This window comes from Hydra vulgaris, chromosome 08, assembly GCF_038396675.1.
Source record: "Hydra vulgaris chromosome 08, alternate assembly HydraT2T_AEP".
NCBI classification, from domain to species: domain Eukaryota; kingdom Metazoa; phylum Cnidaria; class Hydrozoa; order Anthoathecata; family Hydridae; genus Hydra; species Hydra vulgaris.
Window position 1 is genome coordinate 45,595,082 of NC_088927.1, and position 13,351 is coordinate 45,608,432.

A 13,351-nucleotide genomic window follows, 5' to 3' on the forward strand; every position below is an offset into this window, starting at 1 on the left:
TCTTGTTTGGACAGCACTATCTGAGCGCGGAATGTCGAAACCACTCATTCGGTCAACAACGTCGGCTGCAATAAAATCAAGCATTTATATCAAAGAATGCTTAGACGAACGATTTATACCATTCATCAATAAGTATCATCAAGACCTAAATTACATTTTTTGGGTCGGATTTAGCTTGTGCTCTTAGGTCTAAAGAGGCCATTTCCTGGATGGATGGAAATATCAATTTCATGCCGGTCAATATGAACCCTCCTAATGTCCCTGAAGGCAGGCCAATCAAAGATTTTTGGGGAATATTGGCTCAGAATGTGTATGAGGGTGGATGGGAGGCCAAAAGTTCACAACAATTGATTGGGCGTATCAATGCGTGTCAAAAAAAATTGACGCAACATTTTACAATCACTTATAAAGGATATCAAGACAAAATTAAGATTAATAGCCCACAAGGGAGTGCTATCGGTTTATAAAAAACAACTTTGTTAAATTTACTTATTTTAAAAAATTTTGCTTTTATTTTTTTTTAAATACAAGGCTTTGATTTTTGTGTAACTAGTTTATCCTCAACCGTTACCATAGTTACCATAATATACTTTATAATAATATACTATAACACGATGAAGAGATATTAGTACTAATCGTTGCGATAGTTAATGTTCGTTTTTGCTCTTTTAAGTCGATCATCTTTTTTTTTTTTTTTTTTTTTGTCTTTATAACTGTCCATTCACAATGGTCTATTTCTTTCCTTTTCACGTTTTTATACGCTAAACGCTTCTCGAGTTTTAGTTTTTTATATTCAGCTTTTTTTTTATTTCACATATTTTATTAACTCCGTTTTTTTACCATTTAAACTCTTTTAAGTAGTTATTGTTGTTGATGGTTATCTTATCGCTATTTATAGTTTTAAATTCGATTCAAATTCATTCGCATCAATCAGTTGGTTAACCTCTTCAATATCTATAATAACATCAATTGCATTTGTTTCAGTTAGTTGGGTTATTGAATTGAATTCTAGTGGTTGTGTTTTATTTATTTTTTTCTCTTCTCTTTCTTTATTTTCTTCAGATAAAGTTTCGATAATGTTATTTTTTTTTCAGAGTCTTTTATTGTGGTCTTAATTTATTTGGTGGTTTTCAACTCTTGTGATTCTTCCATTGCGTTGTCATTATATACTATATTTGTTTATTATCGACAACAGTATTATCACCCTTTGTTATACTACAGTCAATTGGTATTTGCAAATTTTCTTTATCCCTATTCAGTTGTTTTGGTTGGCTTTTTTTCGCCACTGGTTTTCGTTTATATCTTATTGTTTTTGGGTACACATTCTGCTTCCACCTGAGAGACACCTGTCCTGATTGTATTACTCTTACTCTTTTTTTTATTCTTTTTTTTTTAATAAACATTTACAGTTTTATGAAATTACATTGTCTCAGGTTAATATAACAAAAAGGTTTTACAATATAGAATATTTACAATATAGAAGTTTTATTATTTATAATATGTATATTTTTTAATCTTTTATTTTAAATTTTTTTAAATTTTCTTAATATTTTTTTAATTTTAATTTTATATTTTTTTTGTTTTTTGATTTTTGATTTTTTTGTTTTTTGTTTTTTATTTTAAACCTTTGTGCCGAGAGAAATCCAAAAAAAAAGCGATTTATGATAAAAAAGGACATTTAAATAATAAAATAAAGCGTTTGGTAAATAAAAGTTTCAAGCAAAACAAAAATGTTACACTCACAGCACTCTTACGATACAGCAACACTGACGAGCACAAAATTAAAATTATTACAAATGCCATAAAAACATTTATATTCAGAAATTATATGTTCTAAACAATTATTGGCAGCGATAAACTAATCCCTATAAATAACAATATTGTGGTTGGTAAAATACAGAGAATACGAAACGTTACTAAAATTTACTAAACATGCATATCACCAAGCGTCTTAGTCTTTACAGTAAATATACGACAACAAAACTAAAAAACGTATCACTATATATTATAAAACGTTTTTCTAAATCCTTAATAAAATAAAAATCATCGGTTCTAAAGTCCTACTTTAACTTTTTGTTTTTGTATTGGTTAAGAAAAACTAAAAAAAAAGAAAAAAAGGAATTAGTACAAAGAAACTATATTACTAAATAGCCTGTAAGCAAATACGCATATTCCTGATGCTTTCCTTATACACTAGCATATACTTTGAAATATGTGAATAATTCTTATAAACCATGATTTTTTATATATATTTTTTATAATAAAAATAAAAAAGAAAGAAGTATTTATGCAATAACAAGTGGCACAATCCTTTTCTAAGATCGTCAAGCTCAAAATGACAAACCTTTAATTGTTGGGTAAGTTTAACAGCAGCAATCATTAAAACTTCAGAAAAAGCCTAGCGCTACGTCGTTCATCAGTAGTTTTTGCTTCAATTTGTTCTTAAACTCATTAAGCATAGAAATTGTTATAAGTTCATTAGTTAATATTTTATTCCATGATTCCGGCTCTCCAGTAGAAATTGAAAATTCAGTCGCCGCAAAATGACTTTTGGGTTGAAAATTACTGCTATTTGAAAATCTGGTTAAACATCTATTCCGAATTATTTTGAATAATGGGTAAAATATTTTAGGAGATATATTTTTATTAATTGTGAACATAAATATAAGAATTTGAAAGACAGTTATTTGATAAACATTCATTATATTTGGATTAACAAATAATGCTCGGGAGTTTGTATAACGGCCCACATTGGAAATGGTTCTGATTGCATGCTTTTGTTAATTAAATAGTTTTTTTATTTTATTTTTATTTGTGCTTCACCAAGCAGTATTTGCATAATTAAGATGGCAATGAATGTACGAGAAATATAAAAGCTTTAAGCTGTTTCAATCAAGAAAATCGAATTTATCGGATTTAAAAATTGTTTTGGGATGTCAAAAAGTTATATACATGTTTAAAATACTCCCATATTTCAACAAAAGAGGACAAAAGGAAAAGATGTGAATGTTGTCCTCAATTTTACCACAACTTTTGCATATGTTATTTTTAATTTTACCTCAAGTTTTGCATGTTACTTTTAACGATCTGTTGTCTTATGCTTTGGCAAGCACAAAGTAGACTGTTCTTTAAAAACAAAAGAGAGTATTTTGTGTTCTGCTGACACGACTGTCTTTTCGTTATTTGCCACTTCTAATTAAATTTTATTTCTTGATTTTAGGGGATGTTAAACTCCTGTTAAATAGGGACAGATAAGATCCGTTTTTGCCTAAGATTTCAATTGTTGTTTTGTAGTACTGAGACGTTTTGTTGTCTCAGGGTTTTGGAAAATTGTTTTGGTTTTAAAAATTCCAGCTTTGGTTTTTCTTTTTAAATTTTATAAGTGAACTTGTCAACCAATGAGACTTTTGACGGATAAAAAAAGTGTTTTTCTCCTGACCGGATTGAAATTGGTATTTTGCCAAATTTGTCAAAAATAGTACTATACAGACGTTTTATTGCCCATATGATAAGCTCTTCTCACTAAACAGCATCATAACCCGCTTCGCAGACCAAGAGTAAGTAAGTTTGAGAAGAACAAAGGATAATAGGGTATAAGTCAGAAGAAGCTGAGTAAGAAAGAGAGCATAGAGAAAGCAGACAGATGTTGCACTCCTGTAAGAATGTGCAACTAAAAAAGAAGAAAAAAACTTTGACTAAGTTTTTTGCTTATGGCTTTTTATATATAGAAATGATATGGTTGTGTTGTGGGCATATTTTTGACTTGCAGTGGTTCTTTGTTTCCACAAGGTTGATTTAATAGATGGACGTTTAATTCATTATTTAAAAACCAAGATATGCGCGCTTGTAATTGTTATAAATAACAATAGCAATAGGAAACATTTGCGTCACAAAACAATGGGAAACATTTGCGTCACGTGAAAATTCTTTAATATGATTAATTTCTTGAATATGATGAAATTCTTTAATACGATTAAATATGATTAAATTCTTTAATATGATTAAATATGATTAAATATGATTTAATATGATTAAATATGATTAAATATGATTAAATATGATTTAATATGATTAAATATGATTTAATATGATTAAATTCTTGAATATAATGATGAAATTCTTTAATATGATACATCAAAATGACAACTGTCTCATCTTTCCATTTATATAAAAAAACTTGATTATGTAAATTATTGTGATTAATATATTTTACTCTTTTGTTAAAAACTATTGTATATATTCAACTACCCTTGTATAACTCCTGTATAACTATATTGCAAAAAGTTTTTAAATCATATGATTATTCTCGAACTCTACTAAAACAAATTCAAACACCAAAAAATATCAAAACAAAATTGTCCCAGTAGGCACGCAACGTTTTATTCACGTTTCAATCACGTGTATTTTAGGTGACTTCGTCCAGGTTACTATTTTACGTGAAAGTTACGTGAAAGGTACGTGCCAAAATATCGCGTCTTACGGAACTTTTTTTATTCTTAATAAAAACCTGTGATAAGAAATATAAAATTACATTTTTTATTATATTATTTATTTTTTTATAGTATAGTTTTTGTATTCATTATATTAGATTATGATGATATCATTAACTTTTATTGTATTTTATTCATAATTAAAAAAAAAAATTGGTCTATATAATATCTTATAACGCAATGCATTTAAAACAAAACTAAATAGTCCAATATATTTTAAGTTGTAATATCTAATATCCAAATTACATCAAATTAAGTTAAATAAATTAGTACCAAGCGTTCCTATTTGCCACACAAATAAGATTAAACTCAAATACAAGGTATGCTTTTTTAATAATATCTATCAACCAAATATCAAAATAAAAGATAAATCTAAAATGTCAGTTACGCTTGTAGAAGTTAAAAAAATGCTAAAGGAAATGTTTTTAGAATATAGAAAAGAAATGGAAATGATGCTCAAACAACAACAACAAATATTTATAGATATCTTAAGCGCAAATACAAAAATAATTAACGAGAGACTTGACAAAGTAGAAGAAAACTCTAAAGAAAATGCAAACAAAATAAAGATAATGGTAAAAGATATCGAAGACATAAAATTGAGCTTAAACTTTCATGATGAAGTTTTTGACAAAAAACTCGCAACTATCCACAAACAAAACAACGAACGAGTAGAAAAGGAAAACATTACAACGCAAAATATAAATGAAAAGCTAAGAAAGTTTGAAGATAGATCGAGAAGAAATAATTTAAGAATAGACGGAATACCAGAAAGTGTGAAAGAAACATGGAATGAAACTGAGGAGAAAGTTAAATTATTTTTAGTAAATAAATTGGGACTAAATGAAATAGAAATCGAACGAGCTCATCAAAACGGAGTCAGAAAAGAATGATCCTCTAGAACAGTTATAATGAAGTTGTTAAGATACAATGATAAAACAAAAATTCTAAAAGAGTCATATAGACTAAAAGGTACAAAGACTTATATAAACGAAGATTTTTCCCATGAGACTGTCAATATTAGGAAAAAACTCCTGGCTGAAGTAAAAGAAAGACGCAATAATGGTGAAAATGTCGGTTTAAGGTATGACAAAATTATTAAATTAAATAATATCCAAAAAAAATAACACTTATTTCTGATATTTATATCTTAGCGTATATATATATATATATATATATATATATATATATATATATATATATATATATATATATATATATATATATATATATATATATATATATATATATATATATATATATATATATATATATATATATATATATATATATATATATATATATATATATATATGTGTGTATATGTATATGTGTATATATATATATATATATATATATATATATATATGTATGTATATATATATATATATATGTATATGTGTGTATGTATGTGTGTATGGGTATGTGTGTGTGTGTATATATGTATATATGTATGTGTATATGTGTGTATGTATATATATATGTGTGTATGTGTGTGTATATATGTGTGTGTATGTATATGTATGCGTGTAGGTTTTTAAACTGTTAAATTTTTAATTATGACAATGACGGAAACAAAATATTTTGAAATTTTTGATAAAGAAAACACTCTTCTTCTGAACAATAACAACGACCCGGACAAAAATTTTTTTGAAAACAACTCATTTAAGTCTAATTACTACAGCATCGAAGAATTATCTTGTTTTATAAATGCGTCACAAAATACATTTTCAGCGCTGACATTGAATATACGCAGCATGAGTAAAAACTTTGAAAACTTTAAAGATATGCTAAAAGACATAAGTCACGAATTTACGGTAATATGCCTCTTAGAAACATGGTGCAAAGACGAAAATACCATAAACTCAAATTTTCAATTACAAGGATATAAAGCTCTCCATCAAACTCGTAGTAGAGGTACTGGCGGAGGAATATGTTTCTACATACATAATACAATACACTTTAAAAAAATAGAAAGCCTCAGCATACTGAACGCAAACTGTGAACTTTTCACGGTTGAATTAACAAACCAAAATAAAGCAAATGCGTATATAAGTGGCTTATATAGGCCGCCAGATGGCAATATAAAATCTTTTAAAAAACATATAAATCTGTACCTAAAACTGGCTAAAAATAAGCGCTTATATATAATGGGAGATACTAATTTGGATCTTTTAAAAATAAAAACTAATAGCAATGTCAAATGCTTTTTAAATAATCTCTTACAGCACGGCGTAGTACCCTTAATAAATAAGCCGACTCGAGTAACTCTCCAAACCGCTACCCTCATCGATAACATATTTACAAATAACACTATAAAATTTAACATTCAAAGCGGAATAATAAAATCTGACATAAGTGACCATTTTCCAATATTTTTTCTACTTAACAATTTCAACAACAAAAAAGAAAACAAAACAATGATTATAACAAAAAGGCAAATAAATCAAACAAATTTAACAAAGTTCCAAAGCAACTTAGCAATGGAAAACTGGGATCAGGTTGTTAATTGCAAAGATACTAACACAGCTTACAATATTTTTAAACTCACTTTTGCAAGTTTGTACGAAAAAGCGTTTCCGAAGCTTGAACAGTTAACTAAACTCAAAAACCTTAAAAGTCCTTGGATGACAAAAGGTCTTATCAAATCTTCAAAAAAAAAACAAAAGCTTTATGAAAAGTTTTTGAAAAAAAAAACTTATAAAAACGAAAAAATATATAAACAATACAAAAATCTATTTGAAAAATTAAAAAAGCATTCAAAAAAAAAATATTATTGTAATTTATTAGAAAACTATAGCGGTAACACAAAAAAAACATGGGGCGTAATTAAAGAGGTAACAGGGAAAAAAAAAGATGCCACCAAAGTATTCCCGCAATACTTAAAAACAGATGAGAATGATACAGTAGCCAATAAGGCAATAGATATTGCAGAGAAATTTAATAACTATTTCATAAAAATTGGGGAAAAACTAGCTAATAAAATAACTCCTGGAAAAAAATGTTATAAATCGTATTTAGAAAAAAAAACGTCAGTTATGAACGAGCTTGATATCATTCCGGATGAGCTTAAAAAAGCATTTAATACCTTACAACAAAGCAAAAGTCCAGGTCTAGATGACATTAGCGTGAACGTTGTAAAAAATGTCTACGATATTATTGAATATCCCCTTCTGCATATCTGTAATCTGTCTTTAAAAAATGGGGTATTCCCTGATCAGCTAAAGCTAGCAAAAGTTGTTCCTATATTTAAAAGCGGAGATGATTCTATAGCTTCTAACTACAGGCCTATTTCTATTTTATCATGCTTTTCAAAAATATTAGAGCGCATAATGCAAAATAGGCTTTACAACTACCTGTTAAACCACCACCTGCTTAATAATAACCAATATGGTTTTCAAAAACACCATTCAACAGAACACGCTATAGCCAAACTTGTCAACGAAATTTTAAATGGGTTTGACAACAATAAATACACTCTTGGGGTTTTTCTCGATCTTTCAAAAGCGTTTGACACAGTTGACCATGAGATTCTTCTTTATAAACTGTATGATTATGGAATAAGAAATAACAATTTAAAATGGTTTCGCTCTTACCTTAATAATCGGAAACAAGCTTTATCATATGACAACACTGTAACACGACTCAAAAACATTACTTGTGGGGTCCCACAAGGATCAATTCTTGGTCCATTGTTATTCCTCGTTTACATTAACGATATCTACTTATCTTCTAACATACTTAACTTTGTCCTTTTTGCTGATGATACGCAAGTATTCTTTAGCCACACAAACATTAGCCTATTATTTAACACTGTTAATCAAGAACTTGAGAACCTGAACGAATGGTTTAAGGCTAACAAACTCTCTTTAAATGTCGAAAAAAGTAAATATATTCTTTTTACAAAATTATCAAAATCTGAAACCCTCCCCTTAAAACTACCTGATTTACTAATTGATAAAACAAAACTTAAACGAGAATACTCAATCAAGTTTTTAGGCGTAATTCTTAATGAACATATTAGCTGGAGTAATCATATCAAAGTAATAGAAAATAAAATATCTAAAATTATTGGTATTATGTATAAAACAAAACATCTCCTGAACGCAAATTGTTTAAAAAATATTTATTTTGCATTTATTCATAGCTACATCAGCTACTGCAACGTTATCTGGGCAAGTACTTATCCTTCAAAGTTAAATACAATCTACAAAATACAAAAACGAGTAAGTCGCTTGATATTAAATGCAAATAAATACGCTAGTGCCAGACCACTACTAAGAGAAATTGGAGTGCCTAATGTCTATGAAATAAATATTCTTAATATACTTATTTTTATGTTCAAGTTTAAAAATGGTATGCTACCAAGCATTTTCCAAACTTACTTTTTTTCTTTAAACCACAAATACGAAACTAAATACTCAATAAATAACTTTTTTATACCTAAAACATTATTAAAACAAGCTGATTTTTCGATATCTTGCCGAGGGCCGCGGTTATGGAACTTGGTTTTAACGAGTAATATAAAAACTTTAACCTCAACTCAAAAATTTAAACGTGCAACAAAACAACACTTATTTGATTTTGATACAAAGCAATTACTATCCTTTTATTAAAAATTTTGATAATGTTATCTAATTAATAACTGACGCAACATGTTAATTATATTGTATGGTACTTAAAACATGTTTGATATTATTCTATATTATAATAATAACGCAATTTATAAATGCAATATTTATTATAACTTACGCCATTTGAAGATGGAATATAAAACAGAATTTATTTGGTTTTGTATGTATATATGAACGGACTTATATTTGCATGTATGTGTGTGTGTGTGTGTGTGTGTGTGTGTGTGTGTGTGTGTGTGTGTGTGTGTGTGTGTGTGTGTGTGTGTGTGTGTGTGTGTGTGTGTGTGTGTGTGTATAATAAAAATAAAAGTAGAATAAAATAGAGAATTAAAAACAATAATAATTTTAAAAAATAATTAAATTTTTTTTTTTTTTCTTCTTTTTTTTTTTTGCAAAAAGTAAATTGATTGTTAAATCAGTTTTCTCTTTAGTTTCTACTTTCCTTTTTCATTCTTATCGAATTTTTTAGTTATATTAACGGGGCTGGATGATAAGACCATGTCTTCTGCCGGCTCCGGTCGAAACTTTAATGTTATATTTTTTATGTTGTAAAAACATTGTAAAAGCTTATTTCTTTTTAATGACGAAATAAATAAATAAATAAAAAAAAATAATACTTGATGATATAATATTTTAGACTGGCGAATTTGTCCATTTTGCTTACTTAATTTAGTACAAAATAAGTTATGTTATAACGAATTTAATATCAAATTAAGTAAGCTACATGGACAAATTATAAGTTCTAGCAGAACTTGTTCTTGATTCTTGAGCAATAATTATGTCTGTAGAACTTCTGCATACATTATTGCTCAAGAGTCGATTAGATAAAAACCAAAAATAGATTTTTCTCTATTATTCGGTTTTTATCAACAAGGTTAAAGAATTTATCCAAGGTAATATCAATAAACAAATGTGTTATGTTAGTTATTATTGATATATGTATATATATTATTATTACATACTTTATCTTTTTGTAATATATGACATCTTGATCTTGTGCTTTACTTATTAAGAAAGGTTAATACTTATTTATTTCATTTTTTATATTATTTAAATATTATATGATTAATATATATATTTGAAATGTATTTATGAAATTATTATTGTATATGTTATATGACTTTTATTGCTATTGTTTTTATGTACAACATAAAACAGGTTATTAACGCGGATTTGTTCAATGTTTTCCCCACAAAAAGATGATTATGATGCTATTGTATTTGAAACTGCATTATACTTATCTTTCAATGTTGACAACCTTCCAATATGTAAAGCAAGTTTCTCTCAAATATAGCATTGCTTTTTTAAAAATTGTTTTATGATTTAGATCAAAGAATTAGCAACACCAGAAAATCTTGTTGCCAAAACAGTTGGCGACTCACCATGTAAGACTTGTGTTAAAAACATGTGATTTAAGATAATTATTTAATAATCATATTATTATTTAAGTTTTTATTTGTTTCTTTTTAGCTAAATTTGGTGTCGCTAGCTATTATTGGAGAAAATATCAACTTATTCATTAGATAAAGTTTGATGCATGCTCTTACCCAGTTTCCTTTTTTACGTTTCAATCATGTATATTTTAGGTGACCTCGTCCAGGTTACAATTTCACTTGATTGAAGCATGAAAGTTACGTTGCCAAAATATTGTGTATTTTGGAACTTTTTTTATTCTCAATAAAAACCTATGATTAGAAACTTGGAAAGATACTCTTTATTTTATTTAATATTTTTTTATAATTTAGTTTCAGGGATTATTTTTTTTGGGATATTCCCGGAATACCGGATATTTTTCTGAAATTTATCTTTTTCCAAATATCCGATAAGTTTTCCATACATGCAAGTTAAAGTATATATTATTGTCATCAACTTGGCTGAATGCAAAATTAGGGGGAAAATATTTTGAATTTTTTCAGGATATTTTCCGCAAACAATTTTCAAAATTTTTTAAATATAATGATTATATGAAATATGTAGTTTATATATTCATTATTGTAATTACTTTTTATTATACTTTTATAATAATATAATTATTTTGCATTGTAGTTTTATAATAATAAAAAAAGTATCAGGGTATAAGATATCTTATAACATCGCAATGCATTTTTGACAAAAATAAAATGTCACTTATATAATATTTTATCTAAACATATTATATTATTTTATATCTAAGTTTTATCAATTTAGGTTTAATAAATATATTACAAAGCTTAGTTAAAAATTGTGTAACGTTGTGGCAGATAATTCTCATATTGCAACATGCAAAAGATCAAACCCTAATACAAGGTTTACTTTTTTTTCTACCCTATTATATAATATTTTAGACTGTCAAATTTGTCGATGTAATTAATTTAATGATAAATAAGTTATTATAACTTATTTAATATTAAATTTATTAAACTACATGACAAATGATAAGTTCTGTATAAATTATTATTGACTAGGATGATCCAATGGTTTTATAATGTTATTGCCTAGGAATATCATTTTGTAGTAAGACACAATAACCTTTTAAATTTTAAGGTTTGAGAAAATTCACTTTTTCCTCTCTTCGTCTTCTTTTGTGATTGCATCCTGTAGCAAGAATTTAATTTAGTTCATATCTTGTTGGAGAATGCAACTTGATTCTGAGTTGAATTTTCAGCACTCGGTATTTATTGGTGACCTAATTTGACAATACTTTATTATACATACTTTTAGTTTTATACTTAATATATTATATATAATTAGGGGTAGATGAGGCTCCTTAGCCGTGGTGAATGTTTCCACAACAAAAGGAGCCTCAAGGTGAAAATCTCACCATGGGTAGGAAAATCATGATATAAAATCCCCACTATAATGTTGTGTGGTTATGTGGTAACTATTACATTTTAAAAAATTGTTATAATTTTTCTTTGTGCATTCTAAAATTACATTTAATGTTCAAAACTTTGTAGATTACTCATTTAAAGCAACTTCGTGGGCTTTGCATATAGTGAGTTAATGTATGAACAAGGTAATGCAGAAACAAGTGCAAATATAAGAAGATGGAAAACAAAGAAAACAAATTATTTAATCAGATGTTATCACATAAGGTGAGTACAGGTCTTTTTCTAATCACGTGCATCAGTTATTAACTTTATATTTAGATGTATATTTATCTATAGACAGATATTAGATATATATAGATAAACAATATTTTTTTAGACTTGTATTTATTATTTTGTACTTCTTTTTTTTATTTATCTGTCGACTTTTTTGTTATGTCTTTTTTTATTAATTTTTTATTTTTTAGCAATAAGAGTATAAAATTAGAAGGCAAATGACTTTTTTTATTTTTCTACATTGTATGTAGTATTGTTTTCTTAGAATTATTTAATGATTTAGATAAAAAAAAACAACTAGAAAATCTTGTTGCCAAAATGGTTGGCAACTTACCAAGTAAGATTTGTTTTAAAAGTTTGCGGTTTAAGATAATTATTAAATAATCATATTGTTATTTAAGATTTTATTCGTTTCTTTTCAGCTAAATCTGATTCATTAGATAAAGTTTGATGCGTACTCTTAAAGGAGAAAATATCGACTGATTCGTTAGACTATGTTTGAAGCGTGCTTTTATGGGAGAGTATATCGACTGATTTGTTAGATTAAATTTGAAGTGCGCTCTTTGTGGATCGAAGCGTGCTCTTCGTAAGTTGCAGATCTATGACTTTGTACTTATTACTTATTGGATATAAGGAGGATATTTTAACAAAAGTGCAGCTTTTATTACAAATTCAAAATGTTAATGTCAAGAACTAATATACTGACAAAAAAAACCACGTAATTTAATACGTATTAAATATTTCCTCGACGATGAGTTTTTTTTCTTTATACGAATCCAAACACTTCGTTTTTATAAGGCATAGTTATTACTTAAATATTACGTGCCAAAATTAATGAAAAAAGCAAGTCTTTTAGACAGTTCATAGGGACCAAAAAGTCACCTAAATATCACGTGTCGAAAGTAACGTGAAAAACATGTCCGTAAATCACGTGAATTGGTCATTTCATGGGGACCAAAAAGTCACTTAAATGTCACGTGCCAAAATAACGTGAAATTCACGTTTTTTTCACGTCGCTGTGCCTACTGGGGTGAGACAAAAAACGATTTGATTTTCGTCAAAAATGAGAAGTTTAAATCTTTAAGAAAATGGCAAATTTAAAGTGAAGGGAGTAATGGTTGCCAACAATCTTTTGTTCAATCTT

At 27.2% G+C, this 13,351-nt stretch overlaps 1 long non-coding RNA gene across 1 annotated transcript; it reads left to right on the plus strand.

The window, feature by feature from the left end:
- The first annotated feature begins 4,852 nt into the window (after positions 1 to 4,852).
- LOC136084335 (uncharacterized) lies at positions 4,853 to 12,944 on the plus strand. The gene is made up of 6 exons (XR_010640492.1): positions 4,853 to 5,574; positions 10,452 to 10,509; positions 10,595 to 11,410; positions 12,061 to 12,198; positions 12,491 to 12,544; positions 12,630 to 12,944. It is a non-coding gene; the product is annotated as an uncharacterized LOC136084335 (long non-coding RNA).
- The last annotated feature ends 407 nt before the right edge of the window (positions 12,945 to 13,351 follow it).